Source organism: Vespula vulgaris, chromosome 25 (assembly GCF_905475345.1).
Source record: "Vespula vulgaris chromosome 25, iyVesVulg1.1, whole genome shotgun sequence".
Lineage (NCBI taxonomy): Eukaryota > Metazoa > Arthropoda > Insecta > Hymenoptera > Vespidae > Vespula > Vespula vulgaris.
The window spans coordinates 677,612-699,730 of NC_066610.1; the positions used below are offsets into that span (position 1 = coordinate 677,612).

The window sequence follows — 22,119 nt, forward strand, 5'->3', positions numbered from 1 at the left end:
TAACTTCGGTTTGTGTCCTTCATATTTCTTTTTAACATTTTTTTTTTATTCCTTCGTATAGGCAACTCTATCTTTTCGTTATTATTTCATATATTTGATAATCCTATTTTCTACATTTGATTTAATGGGTACATATTTTTTTTGTAAGTCCTTTTTTTTTAATAGGTGAACATTTGTAGATCGAAGAAACATGTTTCTAATGTAAAAAATTAATGATCGTTCCAAATGACATGTGTATTCTAAGGAAAATTATCAACGAGCGTTGGTATAATGTGTACAGTAGTATAGGCATGGTGATGTGGTTGAAGCTCCACGCTAAGCGAAGATTTGCGATTCCTTTTTCTTCAGTAATGCAGATCGCCCACAATACTTTCTGCAAACAATTTAGACGATTCTGAATTTTCATTTATGAATGCTTTTCGAGCGAAAAAGGAGATGGCGATACTCACTATTACTGCGGAATTAAAAAAATGAGACGGTATCCTATTTGTTAAATGGTTGAATTCTAGCCTTCCACGCATCTCGTCACTTCTGTTTTAAGCGGTCGTTATGAAATATACGAAAAGTATGTTGGAGCATTGACGCTATTAAAATGGAGTTGTTGAAGATCGTTGGCACCGGAAATAAGAAAAATTCTTGCTAAATTTGATTATACGTAAAAAGTTATAGAAACATATTTTTATGTGTCAAAAATTATTACTTACATGCAAAGAAGATTTACTGAAGTGGGTAATTAGCAAATAGAATCATATTTTATTATGGCAAAAAACACGACTCAAAAAGAATATGCTATTCGTTATATCGATTACGGCGTAATCGATTAATAATTATTTCTGACAATAAACTAAGTATTCGACTTGAAAATTTTTTATTTCTTATGTTAGAAGGAGCACGTACACACGTATAGATATTTATATATACCATGAGACGTCAATAATATGTTAATTAATAACATAAATATAAAATATATTAGACGATACATATACATGTTTTGATAATATAAATTAAATTTGAGTTGATATTTAAATACAAAATTAATGTGTGTCTATGTGAATAGCAATTAAAAAATCTCATTTTTATAATAATTTTATAATGGAGGACATCTATTGAAAAATTAAAATTATATTTCAATATAATATAAATTTAATACGTATATATATTTAAATATGAATAGAATTTAAAATTAGACTTATATATATTCACAATATATATACTTCACTTATATATATTCACTTATATATATACAAATAACAAATTATAATTTTAGTAATAATCATGTTAAAGAAATATTCAATCTTATTCTAAGGAAACAAAACTTTTTCTTTATATCGAAATATCCTGACACAATTCAAATCTGGGATACACGGAGTCATTAAACTATGTGTGTATACACGTTCAGTCTATAAGAAGGTGTTAGATTTAACAAACACACGTTCAATTACAACTACGTTTTTAACTTTAACGTGAATTAGTAAATTACATATGTCTTCCAACAGCATAACGAAGAATGTCTTCTTTTTTCTATCTTAATATTTTCTCGATTTTCCGACAGTGAACATATTAACTGGAGTAGCAATTTCGGCTATCATCATTGAGTGCAGTGTATGCGCTGCATTTCATTGTAAATACAAAACGGAATCTAAACATAACCGAAATAGTCGTACGGTTAAGTTACAATCATTCATTAAAGTTAGAACATTAGAAAGAGACAAAAAGCATGTAGATGATCAACTGGAATGTCCTACCTAACCGAAAATTCGAATAAGCTTGTACTTGTTTACACATTTTAAAAGTGCTGAAAAAAAATGTTGAAAATTTATAAAAAAAGAAGAAACGGTATCGTCGGTATCTGATAAACGTTGGTTGTTTATTTTTCCGCGGAATATGAAGATTGCATTTTACAGAAGGATAATGAAATGAAAAATTGGGACCTGGATCTCTACTGCTTGGAAAATGATATCCGATTCGTCAATCGATTGCAATGGCTGTCGTAGTCGTCCGGCGCTAATTCTCGTCGAAAAAATATCTAAATGTATACAAAGCAAAGACTTTTGAAAAACTGGGAAACGATTATTCAGACCGTAAAGCAATTAGTTCGACAGATTCGTTGGATTTTAGAGATCCATTTGTCAAAAACTACGATGTCAACTTGATATTAGACTCAACTACCGACCCTACTGTCGACTGAACTTCGTTATCGATATAAAGTACATTTAAATTCGAACCTTCAAGTATATAAGTATGTATTTTACAGATTTTATTATAGTAATTTTTCTTATTAATTAGATCGAACAATTACGTTTTAATAAGACCGATTATAGTTTTATAAATTTTACAAAAATTTTCGAGTGCAACATGGTTTTAATCTAATCCGAATCGAAATTTTTTATTTCTTAATGAGTTATTAATAAAAAATTGTAATGTTACGTTCCACTGCGCTTCTAACATTGTTTTTATGGAAAAATTTTTGAATTCCCGAATATTATTTGAAAAAGTTATTGAAACAATACTTTGCTCAGAAAGATGAAAAATATTTGAAAGTATCAATAAGGAAATTTTGCCTGAAGTATTGGAGTAGATGATAAATTTAAAACAATAGATACATTTTTCAATAAAGTTATTTGTTACACCATGAAAGATGTGTTACATACATTTCTTTCTTTCTTTTTAAATTGAAACTGAACAATTTGTTTAGCAATTCCGAAATAATTTTAATTCAAATAATGTGATTATATGCTTTTATTGCAAACTATACATTTAACATTTGTACAGAAATCTCAGCTACATTTCAATACTTATTATTCTCAATAAATTATTAAACGACTTCATTTATTGAGCAGTCCGTAGAAAGGATAAGTATGCCATTGATTTATTAATTATCTGCAAAATTTAAAAAAAAATGATAGGTTTTAATTCTTTTGAACACAACAAATGTTTAAACTATCGAAAATATCTTAAATTAAATAAGAAATTAATAAATAATAACTATCAACAAAATATAATACTTTTTTGCAAAGTTCAAACAAGCAAAAAATATTACAAAAACATTTAATATCAACATAACATTTCATATTGATAAATGATAAAAAGTTAATAAATCAAAACGATTAATTATAACAGACAAACAAAAATAAAAATTTCAATAGGCAAATAAAACTGTCGAATGATAACTGCAAAGAAAATACACGAGAGAAAAGTAAAATCTATACAGAAAAAGTAAAATCTATACTCTTAAAGAGATCTTAATCAATAGATAATGACTAAAAAATAAAGACAAGCGAATTCTTGCAAATTTATGACACTTATGAATTAAAGATTAAAAGAAAAAGAAGAAATATTAATAATAATAACTCACGTCGGTAAAAGTGCGCACAGACAAAACTGAAAACTTCGCGCAAGTAAATTTCAGTGGTTTACTAGTACGCATCATGCATATCCAAATTGATTTCATATCTATTATGGATAGCTCGTACCAGTCGCAAAAATAAAGCTCATCACACAAGTTCGAGCTCTGGTTTAAAGAAAGAAAAAAAATAAAAAAGAGAAAGAAACAAAATCGTATTAATCAAGGATTAAATTGAATTTTAGATTGAATTGCAATTAAATAAAAATTCAATTAATTACTTCCGTGAGGAGAGATTCTCCCACGTAGCAATAAATCAGTAATTTCCACATCAAGAGAAACGCATACACAACATATGTCATTATACCTCCTGTTTCGGTGGTTGCTAAACTCTAAACAATTAAGAATTAATTATTAAACATGAATGTAGTTCGATTCGAGTGACGTATACGTACGGAGAGCATTCTGTAACTCGATATACAGAGTAATATCGTTGTTCCAAATAAATGTTGACCGATAATGAGGTTAAAACTATCCTCCAGCAAATCCGCTAATCTGAAACAGATACGAAGAAGATAATTAATTTTTTATAATAACATCTTCCCCATATTAAAAGAAAAAGAATTTGTTCCAACGTGAAATAGTATTAATGCGTGTTAATGTTAAGAATTATGAGACGCGTTTCATTTCTGTGCTTGCCAAGGAACGACTTTAAGGGATAAAACAATTCATTGGAATTTTTTGCGGAAAAGTGGAATGTTAAGAATTCGTTGTAATGGAAAAAACATATTCAAACAATTTTAAAAAATTTATTCAATTTTAAATTCAAAATAATGTGACCAAAAAGTGACTTAAAGGGTTAAAACGATCATCTAGAATTTTGCTATTCGCGATACAATATAAATAAAAATAAATTGAAATAAAAAAACTGTATTTTTATACACACACTAAATTATGTGAAATACACGCTAATGCCGATAATAAAATAATATTTCCATTTTGGATGTTGGAAGAAAGAAGGCAACGCAGAAAACATTTTCGGAATTTTAGCTTCGGGTAAATCTACGAGAAAATCCATGATCTCTGAAATTTTTCTTATAATTAAAATCTCGTTAATAAAAACCTATATTATTAAAAACAATTATACTAGACAACAAAACTGTATAATTCTTTTTTGTAATGCAATTATATCAAATCTCTAAGAAAAAAAGAAAAAATTACAAAAAAATCATATCCATGAAATTTTGTTTATTTTTAGAGAAATCGCACGTCCCATAATTCATAGCCTTCACGCTTTTGTACCGTTTGAAATTAAAATAAAAAAGATTTCAATAAGTAGATGTATCGTTATAAGTTGGAGACTTTAATAGGAGAAGTGATCAATCACCTTATCAACCGATGATGTCCAAGAATTATTTTTCGAATTGCCTTCCGAGGACCGTCGGCATCATTTAAAATATTCTTAACTTTACACTTCAATACGGCCAATTGACCGGTGAGATGAAGACCAGTAGTAATAAAGAAACAATCAGTTCCCAAGTAACCAGAAACGACCATTATTATACGTATAAATTCGTGTACGCACCCAAATACATAACTTTTTTTATCGTACGGTTCCACTAACGGCTTTATTTTATAAGGTAATATATATTCCGTTGTAGCATTTTTCATAACTGCGTTAAAAGATAATACGGATTTAATAAAATCATTTATTAATGTTTTACCTCTTCACATTTTTATCATTTGATCAGAGATAATAAATATAAATTTAGATAGTAAATATATATATACATATACAATATATGTACGTACGTATATATATATATACATATATATTTATGTATATATGGATATATATATATATACATATACACATACATAACTATATACATATATGTGTGTGTCTGCATATGCGTAGTTATATGTGTTACTTATTTTTGGATTTTTCTTTTGTTTTGTGATATTTTTAAGAAATTTTTTATCTTGATCAATAACAAATGAATACATTTTGTTAATTAATTATAATTTTGTGACTATTACCCAATATCATATTTGGTATGACAATTCTAAAATAATAGGAAAAAAGCAACAACGTTGTCCAAGGAAACATAATGATGACCATTCTAAAAGAAATATTGTTATATTTTAAAAAAACCGATTTCTCTTCATGGTTTTGATAATTATCAGCTGTGTAATCCCCTTTAGTTTCGACCAGAAATAGTGACAACGGACGAGACTTTACTCGTAACACTAATATCTTCGTCAACGCCGTTACTACAGCCATATTTTCCATTACGATAGCGAGAACGTAACGAAAAGTTTTGATGGACCTTATCACATCTAGTAGTGCTAATATATTGAAAACAATGCCATAAATTATATAGGATATGCATAAACTTTCGCGAACTTCCAAAGGCCAAATTCCTGTCATGTAAAGCAATCGTCTAGTGAATGTTATCGATCTGAGTGTTTTAGAGAAATCTGTCACCTGAAAAAAAGAAACAAAGAGTGATCATTATAATAAAAATAAAAAACATTCGACTGAGTGCTGCGCTAAAATGCAAAAGAGAAAGTCACGAATAAACGACTTTTACGATTAGAATAAAATGACAGAAATTAGAAAAATCTTTCACCCAACAAAAAATAATAATAATAAAATATAAAAAAATATGACACTTGATTCAGTATTGGCGTATAACAAAACCAAAGAAAAGAAAAAGAAAGTTACAAATAATTGGCTTTTACGGTAAATTTAAATTAGATTAGATTACATTACATGGAATCATGTGGATATCATTCTTTAAATAGTTCTTCAATTTTGTTGAAATTTAAAACAGAAGATATGTAACTGTCTCCATAATATATATAAGTGTTCTGTAAAATTTGTATATATATATTAATAATTTTGTATTCATTTCATTATAAAATTTGTATTTCTGTAAAATATGTAAGTACGTAAAATTTGAATGGAAACTGTTCAGCCATCTCGTTAATTTTAACGATTGGGATATACATGGTCATATTACCGCTATTTGTAAAATTCTTTACCGCTTTGTAAAATATCTAAAAATGAACGTTCGATAATCAATTTGAAATCATCAACAGTATTTTTCGCAATGATACTGAAAACAACCAGAAACATTACAAAAGTATATATGTCAACAAGATCAAATATTCGATCCAAAAAGGCATGATCAAATAAATAAGTGGCATATATATTGTTACAAAGTTCTACATGAATACAAATCAAGACCAGTTCCTACATCGATAAATATTATATATTAATTTACGAACATTTATATATTAAACATTTACACAATTATATATTAAATTTACGAACATAAAATCATATGAAATATCTAACATTCTATAGCAGTATGTAGAGAAAGTTCATCTCGAAAGAAAAAAAATATTTGAAAAATTACATCGTTTTTATTTAAATTGCATACTTTTACAAATAATCATAATTAAAAATAAGTATTTTATAAAATATATAGTATATCTTCTTTTTGTATCCAATAAATAATCTGTAATATATTAACGAATTTATTCCTTAAATACTTATTACCTAGATATTTAGTAATGGGTAATAAGTACTAGTAATAATTTTTATATTTGAATAATTAATAATAGCTATTAATAACAATTATTATTTTACGTACCACTTACTAACTAATTTACCAAAATCGATCAATTATTATCAATATATTAATTTTATATAAATTATCTATCTGTATAACAAACAGTTATCAATTAGTCCTTCAGTAAGATAAAAATTCTCTTAATAACATCTATAAGTAAAATGGAAATTAATATCACGGGTAATAACACGATGATGTAGTAAAAGATGATGAGGTAAAAACCTCGTAAAAATACTGAAGTTAAGTAATATTATTCAATACTTGAATGGGTGATCGCTTGGGAACACCATATGTCGTTCACGTTTTAATTCTCTTTTTTATTTTTTTTATCCACAACAAAAATCACAATAAAATACCCTAAGTCATCGTACATCACCCTCCACTAGTCTGTACTAGGCCTAAATTGCCTGTTTCTTTGAAAGCAATTCTACTTCTTCACAAAGCGAAGAAACTGAATTCTGTCCTTCGCTGTTATAGTTTTCGCTGTGAATTTATGACGGTGTGACACGAAGTATAAAGCGTCTAATTATATCGTTTATATTTATATTGGCAGGTTTCGTCAATGTGTATGTTATATAGTGATTCTTGTGACAAGACCAATGACTCCGCGACAGTTTAAAAAAGATTAATTGATGGTAAATATTAACCAACCGTACAACACTCTCTTCATTTTGCCGCGCCATTTTATCGTCGCACGACATCCCAGCTAAGACTAGAGATCTTCAGTTTCTTTTAACACTTTTACAAAAGGAAAGACGTGGTCGGCAAGTTGAAAGAATTCTCATCGAAGGTCTATTTTTATTTTTTTTTAATTGTCCTTTGTTATATTTATACCATTTATATCGTTTAATCGTTTCATTTTTATTGAGAGATAAGGAATATAAAGTGAACAAAGTAAATCGGGCAATTTCATTTTCTTTAATTTACGAAAGACGAACACAGTAGTAAAGAGTTACCGGACGGTGATAGTACTTCAAACAGCTATGTTGAGCCTGAAATAATATTATATTCCGAATCCGTCAGAATCTATAAAAGATATATTGTTCCAAGAGACCAACTAATATCTCGAGTTAAAACCATTCAATAATTTATAGAAACATTCTACTTTCCGTTATACCGGAAATTTAATGACTTGACTTTTCTTATGTAACTCTCTATACTTTTCGTCGTAACCAAATATTTTCCTTATCTATAAGAAGATATTAAACAAGTATAAGTCACATAAGATAATAATTAACCAGGTTAATTTTACGTGAAAAAATTAATTTTACAAAAAATTATTAATACTTTCGTTTATAACTTTTTTCCAATCATAGAAATAATTGATATGTATTTCGTCTAATGTTAATCCCAATTAAAAGAAATAAATTTGGCTAAAAATTCGTTTTTTACCTCTTACGAGTTGCTAGTTGCAAAATAAAATCGAAAAGTATACCAATTTCAATAGTCGACTTTATCCTCTTGTAGCAGATTTGCACAACAAAATAAAATTGCGTAATATATTGCATAAACCTTGCGTAATATACGATATATATCTCGAAAATTGTATACTTTTCTGAATTTGCGGATTCGGAATCTTCTCTTATAACTTATACATCTTTATTATAATGTACAGGTGCATCACCCACACTTCGTCCATACGTGTTCTTTTTGGCGGGCTTCAATTGTCTCTTGAATTGAAAGTAGAGTCTAGTGATGTGTTCTCATTGGTTGCTTTATAGCTTTGTGATTGGTCAACTGTGCGTATTTCGCTTTATATTGGTAACGCGAGGATCATTACATCAAATATCTGCTAGTATTGTTGCGATTATATGTGTGTGAAAGAGGTTGCTATTTATATTTGGGGAAAGTATTCTTGAATAACGTTACTGTTTAATTTATACGTTCATAAGATTAATTAAGAGATTAAAAACGATTTTCTCGAGTAATTATTGAACAAACGTATCTTTTTCCTAGATCATTAAATTTACTTCGGTATTATCTATGATAAAGTGTAGAAAGTGCCATTTAATAAGAAGGTAACCTTGATTTTTTATTGTAAAATAATATCTGCAGTTTTAATTTTGTTTTTGTTTTACTTTTTTATTTTTTCCATTTAATTAATGATGGAGAAGGAATATTTTTCCTGTTTATGATGTGAATGCAATTTTTCCTCTTTTAACTTGGTTATGTTTTGATTCTTATTAATTATTATATTTGACTATGACAAATGTTTGAGAACGTAAAAAATAAAGCAAATCGGTACTACAGAACTTATCTTATTAGTTCAGAAGTTGCTAGCAAAGTTAGGATTGGAACTTCATTCAATTCATCAACAACACACTTCTATATCTTCTACATCTTCAAATTTCTAAAAAATAAAACTAGTGAAGTCTGATCAAGTGTATTCAAATAAGACTATGTAAGTTATAAATATATTAATATAATTATAAATCTGAGTATTCTCAATTTGGTATTAAAAGATTTTATAATCTGTAATTTGCAATAGAGGAAGAATAAATATCATTAAAGAAGTAGGTAAAAGAAATGCGTTCGTTTATACAGTTCAATAATTTTTCGTACAAATTGTATAAGCCATGAGCAATATTTTAAATCAGATAAGTTTAAGGATAATGAAAAGAATGGAAACATGGCTTCGATGGAAAGGCCACAACTTCAGAAGAAAACCTGTTTCAAGGATTGTTTTTCGATGGAAATATCATTGAAGCTTGTCTCCTAAATAGCACCATTAAAGAACTATTACAATTTCATGGTCAAGACATACGATTCAACGAATGTAACATAAATGTTATCAAAAAAGCTGTGTGATAACCTTCTTCTATATAATATCAATGGATGAGAAACTGCTTTCAAATTTTTCTTGAAGCGATTGATGTAAATATGTAATATTTTAAGCAAAGCTTTATATACAAGAATTCTTTACCTGAGCCTGTTACATGGACTGTAAGACCACTTTACAGAGTTTTTACTGAAAAGTAAATTTTTATTTAATCTATGTTCCTCACAATTTCCGAAAAGCTTTATTTTTTTTAACATATGATTCGTTTTATCAGCAACTATTTAGGTTTATTTTAACTTTTCTATAGTTCATTTATAACATTTTCTAATACTAAATCACTAAAACTATAGCGAAATAGGTAGAAGCGAAGTTAGAAACTGGAGCAATAAATTTATAAAGTATATATAAGTAACCTGTGTGTTTAATAAGTAACAATTTTTTAAAAAATGGATCATGAATTTCACAAATTTAGCGTTGATGGGATAGGTCGTTTGTAAAACAACATATTTTATCATTTTCTATTTTGTACTGCTATTATCTTTTGCTTATATTTGGAATTCGAAAGTGTGTGTATTTATTATTTATAATTTCCAATCGTTTTGAATAATATGAAACGAAATTGTAATTATAATGAATTGCAGTATTGGAGTTGCATCTTTGGAGATAGTTTTTTTATAATAAAGTTGTGAATATGAGCGATAAAACGAATCCAGAAAATTATTTAGAAACGTATCATTTTATTAATATAACTCATATAACCAATCTAATACTAGAAGTGAATTAAAAAATTTCATGTATAAAGAAAAGAGAAAATATGAAAATCAGTGAGTATGATAGAGAAATAGAGAATACTATATATACGTTTACGTTTATAGATTGATTTGTAGAAGTAGAAATGACAGAAGTGCCGATAATAGAGTATGAACAAAAAATAGTCTTTAGGAATATCATGAATCTCTCACTCATTCAGGAGTTTTACTATGGTGAAAATATATTCATTATAAAACGAACAGGATTTATCGGAAAATTTTCGATCGATTTATTATAAATGCTCATCTATATATTTAAAATAATGATAAATTATTAGATTTACAATTATTTTAATTAAAATTCTTAGTTTTTGTATTAATCGGTTTAATACTAATCACTTATATTAGGTATTGATAATTTATTAATATTGATCATTAAGTTATTTAAATAACTGATTAAAAATATTGACTCAGTAAATGGAAACTTTTAGACAAATTTATTTAATCTAAAGAAGTTTCACTTTTATCATGTGTTATGTATTAATCGTGTGTACTGCATTAAATAATCATTCGAGAAAGAAAGAAATAAAATAGGGTGTACTAATTGAGAATTTACGGAAGATTTGTCATTATGTATAGAACGTATTAAAAATGACGAATGGATTACAGTATACATCCAATAATTGGTAGTTCTTATTTTAGAATTGAGAACACTCAATATATTATCAAAAATATTATCGAAAGACAGGAAACTTTCAGCTATATTCTTTGTCTGTTGTAAGTCAATTTCAAAATTTTAATTTAACGATTCTCTCGTTTATCGATGTAATTTTCAACTATTCGAATGGAAACATCGAATATATAAAAAAAATTAACAAAACGCGTATTCCAAATATGAAAGAGGAAACGTTACGAAGACGAGTAAAACGTTGACTTGTGAGGATCTCCGATCAAAATTCGTCCTCTTGTATCGTAATGAAATTCGTTGGCTTGTATGAAAAATTTTCAAATAAAAATTCTGTAAGTAGTACATCTAATTCCAGCTTTATCATTGATATGTTATTTAAAAAGTTTACAAACATTGAACAGATATTAAAAAAAGGAAAACATCGGTTATATATATTCATTATAATCGATCAAAGTGAATTTTTATTCGATATAATAAATAATATAATCTTTTTTCGAAATATTTTTCAAATTGTCTATAATACTTCATCTTGAAATGAACGATTGTTGATGAGGATTCAAAACCAATCTTTTTTCGATACGAAGAAAATTGAACATGTAGTATACTATTTGGAAAAATGTGATTAAAAAAATGATTACCTTTCATTTTCGTGTTTATTTGTAAATGACAACTAGAAATCATTTGGATCAAGAAAAGAAAGAAAGAGACAGAAAGGGTTTCGTTAAACTTGTTCAGAATTGCTCATATATTTCACATAAAATGTGAAATTTTATTGTCGGTAAAAATGCTATAAAAAATTTTACTCTAAAAAATCTTCTCCTCAACTACTATTTATAGTCATATCATGAATTACATATATTATTCTCAATTTATTATACTTTACTATCAGAATAAGTATTTTTAATTTACTTTTGCAGCTTGATATTGTAAATTTACTATCACAAATTTATTCATAAGTTCATACATTTTTTAATGATTAATTCATTATTAAAATGGAATTTATTTTTTAGGAAATAAATTTAATATCACACAATAATACATAGTATATACATAGTTTACACCGTCAACGTAAAAGTACATAAGTTATTTATTGTATTTAAGAATGAATTTTAATTACTAGTGAAACGGAGCACGCAATAATGACTTAAAGAAAAAATTAAGATAAAAAGAAGAAAAGAAAGAAAAATAAAAATAATTTATAAATAGAATAATAATAATAATAATTTGAATTGAATCCTTGTATATCCGAAATGTACAAAATGGCGTCCATTCGATCATAAATTCTATCATGTTAAAAAATATTTTTAATTGAATAATTTTTAAATCGAATTTTTGAGTCGAATCGCATTAAAATAGAATAATTTATCGAGAATATGAAAATATTTTTGAATGTCGAAAATTGTTAATAAACTGAATTATTTCGTTTTTTGCAAAATGATGTTCGATTTATTAAAACACCAATTTTTCGTTTTAAAAAATTCCGTTTAAAAAATGGTTGAACTGATTCCATTGTTGAACAATTTTGTCAAACATTTGCGAAATTAATTTGTTTTCAAATTAATGCGAATTGCTTCTCGTGATCTATTAGATTTATGAAATCTTTATATGATAAAAAAGAATCTAAATTAGACAGTATAAGAGAATATATCGATTATAAACATAAACTAAATAAAGAAACGAATCAAATCTTAATATAATGTAACTTATCAACATCATAAATATAATATAACTATATTTACTCAAGTAAGAACTTTCTCTATTCTTCTATACAAAATTTTTTGTTTAACAATTACAAAAACGCTATAAAAAATAATCTAAAAAAAAGTCTACGTACATATGGATTAAAAATGTCTTTTAATAATTATAAGTACTTTGAAAATTTAATAAATAAAAATTTTTTTATGTCTACAAATATGGAAAAAATGATAAATATGAAAGAAGAAAATAGATGAATGGAATTATAAATAGAAGATGAGAATAGCAGAAGAATGAGAGAATAATATTGAAATAATAATGATTAAAAAACAAATAACCTAAGAAAAGAATTTACTACGCGGTCTGTGTAGATGACTAAGTAACTTTCCTCTTGTTTTTTATTCTTTTTAAATAAACGTGAAGAATAAGTCTAGAAAAAGAAGAAAAATAAAGGAAGCGTCGACTTAATTGATTAATGAAAAAAGAATACAGACAAAAAACCAAAAAAAAAAGAAATAAAAAGAAAAGATACAGAAGAAAATTATTGCATCTAAATATTCTTTCGTTTAAAGTGCGAATAGGAAGCAAAAGAAAAAGTGAGGAGAGAAGATAAAATTTTCATATCTTACTTTCATAACTGTATTTATTGCTCCTTCGTAGGAGGATTGCTCGTGACTAACGATAATAGTTCCCTGGATTCTCCTTCGAATAGTTATCGATCGTTGCCAAGTATGAAAGGCAGACAGAGAGAAAGAGAAAGACAGAGAGAGAACTTATCTTTGAAAGTTTATTTCCAAGTCACCACATGAATTTAACTTAAACTCGTACCATTCATTATCCTTCTCTCTTCTTTCCGGAGTAATGTATAATTATGTTCGGTCATAAGTTAAAAGTTTAAGACGGATAATGTCTCTTTGAAAATGATGATGATATATGAGGTGATGAAGAAAAAAAAAGTTTTAATGATACACCATGCGAAACTTTTCAACGATGACGACGACGAAGATGTAGATGATGTTTTCATCACGGGTGGCAATTAGATATCTGGAATTTTAAACTTTTCAAACGTATAACTTTCTGCGCCATAGAACTTCGAATTTTTCTTTTTTTTTCTATTCCCTCATTTTCGTTTGCTTTCTTCTTATTCACTATGTTCTTTTTTTTGCGATAGCATCGAATAACACGTTTCGTAGCAGTGTAAAAAAATTGAAATCGTCGAGTTAATGGAAGCTATAATATATTGTGTATCATGTCGTGTGATTGTCATTGTGCTAGTTTTATGATTGTCGAAGAAAAAGAGTAATGAAAGGAAATATAAAGTTGATACGGAGAACAAAGAAATTTCTAAACGGAAATAGTAATTTGCTATACTTATGGTATAAGTATATTTTAACACGAATTAAAACACAAACGATGTAATTGTTTAAGTACGTATGTGTTTCTTTTTTTTCTAATTCTTTATTTCTAACTTAGGTCCTATTAATCATATCGAAACAAGTTTTAGCCATGCTTATTGTACTTGTGTCTTGATGCGAGTCATAAATGTTTTCTCGTGATCATTTCTACTATCTATTACGAAATCCATGTACTACAAGAGTCAACCGAGGGAAAGAAAGAAAGGAGAAAGTTTGTGTCGTTAGTTACTATGGAAAAAAAAAGAAAACAAATAGGATATACAATGAATCATTTATGATCGTCTCATCGTTTCATTTAGAAATTGGTACTGATTAACTTCTTTTTTCTTTTTTTTTCTTTCCTTTTTTTCTTTTGCTCTCTTCTATCGGTAAAAAAGAAATATTAAAAAATATATATATAATATATATTTCTGTATATAAATCATTTAAAAATATTTGTTATTTTTATTATTTAACGAATAATATTATAATATTTTTACCATCATAAAAATATATATTTTATATATATGTGTGTATATATATATATATATTATACATATATATATATATATATTATACATATATATATATCTGATATTATATATTCTTATGTATTATATATGTTTATTACACTAATTTTATGTGCGATAAAATGTGTAAGATTATCAATCAAGCCAACTACTCTACTTTGGTTATTTATTATTTTTTTTATGGTTTTCGTCGTTCTTGTTCGTATTTTTACTATTATTATATTTGTTGTTGTTATTGTTATTATTGTTTTATTATTATTATTATTATTATTAATATTATTATCATTATTATTATTATTATTATTATTATTATTATTATTATTACTATTATTATCATTATTATTATTTTTTTTTCAAATGGATATTAATTCCATTGATCAAATAAATTTAATAAAATAATTATGATAGAGAATTAAATGTGAACAATTAATAATTATCATTTCTTGTAATATTTATTTCAGTCATCAGAAACTCATCTTACGGATATCAATTGCCATATATAGTTTGGCTGTTAATTGAATCAAATGATTTGTCATCACACAACTGCCTTTTCTGCTATCAATTTATTATGATACCAAGTATCGTATTCGGTTCCGTTGATACTAACTATCTTTTCGTTAATTTGGTACTTCAGGTCAGTGGATTATTTTCTGCATTGTCTTGCAAAATCAATCGTGTATTGGATGATCCATATGGTCAACAATGTCATCCGAAAGATATAATTGTTAAACAGGTACCAGACGACTGATGATTAAGTGAAAGAAAATAATTAATAAATAATATATAAATAGTTAAATTAAACTTCTTGTTGTATGTTCGCATCAGTTTCGTTTTAAACTTAACCAATCGTTTCTTTCCGAATTCATTATGCTTTTTTATTCGATTGTTTATTAACGTTTGTTATTAGATGTACGAAACAACAACGTATCAATGGAACTTGAATCGAGTAACGTTTAACAATAAATTGGAGAACGAAAGATCGTGCAGCAATACTGTGATAAAAATAGAAAATGTATTTGAAGGGACCATAGGGAGTGGATAATAAATACACCGAAAGTTTTTTTTTTATTTTCGGAACTCTGTAACTTCCTTTTGATTCTTCGTCTTCTCTAATTATTCATCTTCTTTTTTTTGTTTGCATCGCATTTATCTAACATTCTTACCGTCTAAATTCCGTTGTGTCCCTCGTATCGCTTTTTTATCTTTTTTTTCTATTCTTTGGGATAGGCAACGCTATCGTTGAAACTTCGTTATTATTTCATACATTTGATAATCCAATTTTCTGCATTTGATTGAATGGATAGGTAAATTTTTTGTTTGTTTGTTTGTTTTTTTTTTTAATAAGTGAACATTTGTAGATTGAGGAAACTATTTCTGATGTAAAAACTTAATGATTCGAATTGACATGTTGTATTCTAAGGAAAATTATCAGCGAACGTTGGTATAATGTATACAGTGGTATAGTAATGGCGATGTGGTTGAAGCTCCACGCTAAGCGAAGATTTGCCTTTAGTTTATACGATTTTGAATTTTTTTTTCTTTAATAATGTAGATCGCCCACAATACTTTCTGCAAACAGTTTAAACGATTCTGAAATTTCATTCATGAATGTTTTTCCAGCGAAAAAAGGAGACGGCGACACTCACTATTACTGCGGAATAAAAAAAAGATAAAACGATATCCAATTTGTTATGTGGTTGAATTTTAGCCTTCCACGCATCTCGCTGTCATTTAAGATTTAAGTGGTCGAAATGAAATATACGAAAAGTATGTTGGAGCATCGACGTTATTAAAATGATATTGTTGAAGATCGTTGGAACTGGAAATAAGAAAAATCCTTGCTAAATTCGATTATACGTAGAAAGTTATAAAAACATATTTTATTCGTTAAAAATTATTACTTACATGCGAAGAGGATTTACTGAAGAGGATAATTAGCAAATAGAATCATATTTTATTATGGCAAAGAACGCGACTCAATAATGATATGTTATTCGTAATATCGATTACGGTGTAATCGACTAATAATTATTGCTGACAATTGAATTGAAAAATTGAAAAATTAAATTTCATTGTAAATACTGAATAGAATCTGAACATATCCGAAGCATTGGTACGGCTAAGTTAAAATCATTCATTAAAGTTAGAACATTAGGAAGAGACAAAAAGCAAGTAGATGATCAACTGGAATGCCCTACCTAACCGAAAATTCGAATAAGCTTGTACTTGTTTACGCGTTTTAAAAGTGCTGAAAAAAAATGTTGAAAATTTATAAAAAAAATTATCGTCGGTATCTACTAGTCGTTGGTTGTTTCTTTTTTCGCGGAAAGTGAAAATTGCATTTTACAAACAATATCTGAATGTATACAAAGCAAAGACTTCTGAAAAACTGGTAAAACGATTATTCAAATTGTAAAGCAATTAGTTCGACAGATTCGTTGGATTTTAGAGGTCCATTTCACAAAAATTACGATGTCAACGTGGCATTAGACTCGATTATCGACCCTATGGTCAACTGGATTTCGCCATCGATGTAAATTACATTTAAATTTGAACTTTTAAAATATGAGGATGTATTTTGCAAATTTTATTATAACAATTTTTTTTATTAATTAAGTCGAACAAATACGTTTTAATAAGACCAACTATAGTTTTGTAAATTATATTAAAATTTAGAGTGCGATATGATTGGTATCTAATTGGAATCGAAATCTATGATTTCTTATCAAATTATTAATAAAAAATTGTAATGTTACGTTCCACTACGCTTATAACATTGTTTTTATGGAAAAATTTTTGATTCCTCGAATATAATTTGAAAAAGTTATTTAAACAATACCTTGCTCAGAAAAGTGAAAAATATTTTAAATATTATAAAAAAGTTATAAGCAAATACGAATAATGAAATTTTGCCTGAAGAATTGCCGTAGATGATGGAATTAAAACAGTAAATACATTTTTCGATAAAGTTATTTGGTACACCATCAAAGATGTGCTACGCACATTTTTTTCTTTCTTTTTAAATAGAAACTGAACGATTTGTTTACAAACTCCGAAATAATTTTAATACTACCTTTAGTAATTCAAATAATGTGATTATATGCATTTATTGCAAACTATATATTTAACATTTGTACAGCAATCTCAGCTATATTTCAATACTTATTATTTTCAATAAATTATTAAACGATTTCATTTATAGAGCAGTCCGTAAAAAGGATAAGTACGCCATTGATTTATTCACTATCTGTAAAATTTATAAAAAAATGATAGATTTTAATCCTTTTGAATACCACAAATGTCTAAACTATCAAAAATATCCTAAATTAAATTCGAAACTAATAAATAAAAACTATCAACAAAATATAATACTTCTTCGCAAAGTTCAAACAATAAAAAATTTTTAAAAAACGTTTAATATTAACAAAACATTTCAAATTGATAAGTGATAAAAAGTTAATAAATGAAAACGTTTAATTACAACAGACAAACAAAAATAAAATTTTTAATAGGTAAATAAAACTGGCGAATGATAACTGCAAAAAAAAATAAACGAAAGAAAAGTAAAATCTATACAGAAAAAGTAAAATCTATACTCTTAAAGAGATTTTGATTAAAAGATAATGACTTCAAAATAAATACAAGCAAAATCTTACATATTTATGACACTTATGATTTAAAGATTAAAAGAAAGAAGGAAAAAAAAGAAAAAGAAGAAATATTAATAATAATAGCTCACGTCGGTAAAAGTGCGCACAGACAAAACTGAAAACTTCGCGCAAGTCAATTTCAGTGGCTTACTAGTGCGCATCATACATATCCAAATTGATTTCATATCTATCATCGATAGCTCGTACCATTCGCAAAAATAAAGTTCATCACACAAATTCGAACTCTGGTTTAAAGGAAAAAATAAAAAAAAGAAAGAAACAAAATGGTATTAATAAAGGATTGAAATGAATTTCAGATTGAATTGCAATTAAATAAAAATTCGATTAATTACTTCCTCGAGGAGAGCTTCTCCCACGTAGCAATAAATAAATAATTTGCACATCAAAAAAAATGCATACACAACAAATGTTATGATACCTGCTGTTTCGATGACTGCTAAACTCTAAATAATTAGGAATTATTTATTAAACATGAATTTAATCCGATTCAAGTGCGGTATACGTACGGAGAGCATTCGATAACTCGATATACAAAGCAGTATCGTTGTCCCGAATAAATGTTGTCCGATAATGATGTTAAAACTATCCTCTAACAAATCCACTAATCTGAAACAGATACGAAGAAAATATCTTATTTTTTACAAAAACATGTTCCTCATATTAAAAGAAAAAAAATTTGTTACACGATGAAATAGCATCAATGCGTGTTATTGGTAAAAATTGTGAAACTCGTTTCATTTTTGTGCTTGCCAAGGAACGACTTGGGTCAAAATAATCTGTTCGTATTTTTCGCCGGAAAAGTAGGATGTTAAAAATTCCTTGTAATCGAAAGAACATATTTAAACAAAAATGTATTCAATTTTAAATGTAGTAGACGTTTTGTTATAAATTAGAATCTTTCATTAAAAAAATGACGTTACCTTATCAACCGATGATGTCCAAGAATTATTTTTCGAATCCCCTGCCGTGAACCGTGTGTATCATTCAAAACATTCTTAACTTTACACTTCAATACGGCCAATTGACCGCTGAGATGAAAACCAGTAGAAGTAAAGAAACAATCAGTACCCAAGTAACCGGAAATGATCATTATTATACGTAAAAATTCGTGTATGCACCCAAATGCATAACTTTTTGCATTGTACGGTTCCAGTAACGGCTTTATTTTATAAGGTAATTTATATTCCGATGTAGCATTTCTCAAAACTGCGTTAAAGGATAATAGGCATTTAATTAAATTATTTATTAATGTTTAACTCACATTTTTATCATTTGATCAGAGATAACAAAAATAAAAATTTAGATAGTAAATATATACATATAGAACTATATACGTATATGTATGTGTGTATACATATGCGTAGTTATATGTGTAAAACATTTTTTAATTTATCTTTTATTTTCTGATATTTTTTTAACATTTTTTATCTTGAACAATAACAAACGAACACATTTTGTCAATTAATTATAATTTCAGGACTATTACCCATTATTATATTTGGTATGACAATTTTAAAATAATAGAAAAATAGCAAGAACGCTGTCCAAGGAAACAAAAGAATGATCATTGTATAAGAAAGGTTGTTATATTTTAAAAAAATCGATCTCTCTTCGTCGTTGTTATAGTTATCAGCTGTGTAATCCGCTTTCGTTTCGACCAGAAATCGTGACAACGAACGACACTTTATTCGTAACATTAATATCTTGGTCACGGTCGTTACGACCGCCATATTTTCCATTACGTTAGCGAGAACGTAACGAAAATTTTTTATGTACTTTATCATATCTAGTAGTGCTAACATATTGAAAACAAAGCCATACAGTATAAACGATATGAATAAACTGTCACGAATTTCCAAAGGCCAAATCCCTGAAGGCGAAGCAATCGTTTGCTGAATGTCATCGCTCTGAGTGTATTAGAGAAATCTATCACCTGAAAAAAAGAAACAAAGAATGATAATTATAACAAAAATAAAAAACATTCGATTAAATGCTGCACTAAAATGCAAAAGAGAAAGTCAAGAATAAACTACTTTTACGATTAGAATAAATTGATAGAAAAATATTTCATCCAAAAGAATTATTATCTATCTATATAAAAAATAATTATCCATTAGTCCTTTAGAAAGATAAAAATTCTCTTAATAACATCAATAAGTAAAATGCAAATTAATATCACAGGTAATAACATGGTGACGTTGTAAATGATGATGAAGTTAAAAATCTCGTATAAATACTGAAGTTAAGTAATATTATTCAATACTTGAATGGGTGATCGCTTGGGAACATTATATGTCGTTCACGTTTTAATTCTCTTTTTTATTTTTTTTTATCCACAACAAAAATCACAATAAAATACCCTAAGTCATCGTACTTCACCCTCCACTAGTCTGTACTAGGCCTAAATTGCCTGTTTCTTTGAAAGCAATTCTACTTCTTCACAAAGCGAAGAAACTGAATTCTGTCCTTCGCTGTTATAGTTTTCTCTGTGAATTTATGACGGTGTAACACGAAGTATAAAGCGTCTAATTATATCGTTTATATTTATATTGACAGGTTTCGTCAATGTGTATGTTATATAGTGATTCTTGTGACAAGACCAATGATTCCGCGACAGTTTAAAAAGGATTAATTAATGGTAAATATTAACCAACCGTATAAGACTCTCTTCATTTTGCTGCGCCATTTTATCGTCGCACGACATCCCAGCTAAGACTAGAGATCTTCAGTTTCTTTTAACACTTTTGCAAAAGGAAAGACGTGGTCGGCAAGTTGAAAGAATTCTCATCGAAGGTCTATTTTTATTTTTTTTTAATTGTCCTTTGTTATATTTATACCATTTATATCGTTTAATCGTTTCATTTTTATTGAGAGATAAGGAATATAAAGCAAACAAAGTAAATCGGGCAATTTCATTTTCTTTAATTTACGAAAGACGAACACAGTAGTGAAGAGTTATCGGACGGTGATAGTACTTCAAACAGCTATGTTGAGCCTGAAATAATATTATATTCCGAATCCGTCAGAATCTATAAAAGATATATTGTTCCAAGAGACCAACTAATATCTCGAGTTAAAACCATTCAATAATTTATAGAAACATTCTACTCTCCGTTATACCGGAAATTTAAAGACTTGATTTTTCTTATGTAACTCCCTATACTTTTCGTCGTAACCAAATATTTTACTTATCTATAAAAAATTATTAAACAAGTATAAGTCCAATAAGATAATAATTAACCAGATTAATTTCACGAGAAAAGATTAATATTACAAAAAATTATTAATATTTTGTTTATAACTTCTATCAAACCATAAAAATAATTGATATGTATTTCGTCTAATGTTAATTCCAATTAAAAGAAATAAATTTGGCTAAAAATTCGTTTTTTATCTCTTACGATTTGCTAGTTACAAAATAAAATGGAAAAGTAGACTAATTTCAATGGTCGAATTTATCTTCTTGTAGTAGATTTGCACAACAAAATAAAATCGCGTAATATATAACACATACCTTGCGTAATATAAGATATATATCTCGAAAATTGTATACTTTTCTGAATTTGCGGATTTGGAATCTTCTCTTATAACTTATACATCTTTATTATAATGTACAGACGCATCGCCCA

General features: G+C 27.1%; 1 protein-coding gene and 1 long non-coding RNA gene across 4 annotated transcripts in view; one reads left to right on the forward strand and one right to left on the reverse strand.

The window, feature by feature from the left end:
* Nucleotides 1-22,119, reverse strand: part of LOC127072415 (odorant receptor 13a-like) — a 55,305-nt gene that overhangs the window by 14,294 nt on the left and 18,892 nt on the right. The window lies entirely within an intron of this gene.
* On the forward strand, nucleotides 8,794-11,560 carry LOC127072427 (uncharacterized). 2 transcript variants are annotated; one of them, XR_007785422.1, is made up of 2 exons: nucleotides 8,794-9,385; nucleotides 9,473-11,560. It is a non-coding gene; the product is annotated as an uncharacterized LOC127072427 (long non-coding RNA). The 2 variants fall into 2 exon arrangements; XR_007785423.1 differs by having other exon boundaries at nucleotides 9,593-11,560.